The sequence below is a fragment of the Asparagus officinalis genome, chromosome 5, assembly GCF_001876935.1.
Source record: "Asparagus officinalis chromosome 5, Aspof.V1, whole genome shotgun sequence".
In the NCBI taxonomy this organism is placed as follows: Eukaryota; Viridiplantae; Streptophyta; class Magnoliopsida; order Asparagales; family Asparagaceae; genus Asparagus; species Asparagus officinalis.
Window position 1 is genome coordinate 93,024,134 of NC_033798.1, and position 703 is coordinate 93,024,836.

A 703-nucleotide genomic window follows, 5' to 3' on the forward strand; every position below is an offset into this window, starting at 1 on the left:
GTATAATCCTCTCTCTCGATCCTTATTCTTTCCACCCCCAACTTTTCATATAGAGAACCTTGGTATAGAATCATAGTCATTTATATATTTTAGAATTAATTAGGATTAATTGAGATACACCCCATTTCGCGCGAGAGATTAGCCACTAATCATCTCTACACTCTTTTATTAACTATTAAGACGCTTAAATGTTCAAACAATTAAAGTCATCTCTCTATTATAGAGAGTGTATGTTTAATATTATATCGGAATAAGAGGACTCTCTATAACACGCTAAAACCTCTCTGCAACATAATGACATCACATCATCACCTAACATTCAATGTTATATATATATATATATATATTATATATATATATATATATAATATATATATATATATATATTATATTATAATATATATATATATATATATATATATATATATATATATAACATCCTACCACTTAAGTTGATGTCCACCAAACTTAAGTTGATGTCCACCAAACTTCCTAGCCACTCATTTATTAATATAAAAAAAATCTTTCATATCATACAAGGATCCCTAGGCAAATGAGTGCGCTAAAAAGTTGGTGGATGTCCACCAAACTTTTTAGCCACTCATATTGCCTAGGAATAGCAAAACTTGTGTCAACTCAAGTGGATAGCAGGTCCACCAAACTTTTTAGCACTCATATTGCCTAAGAATAGCAAAAACTTGTG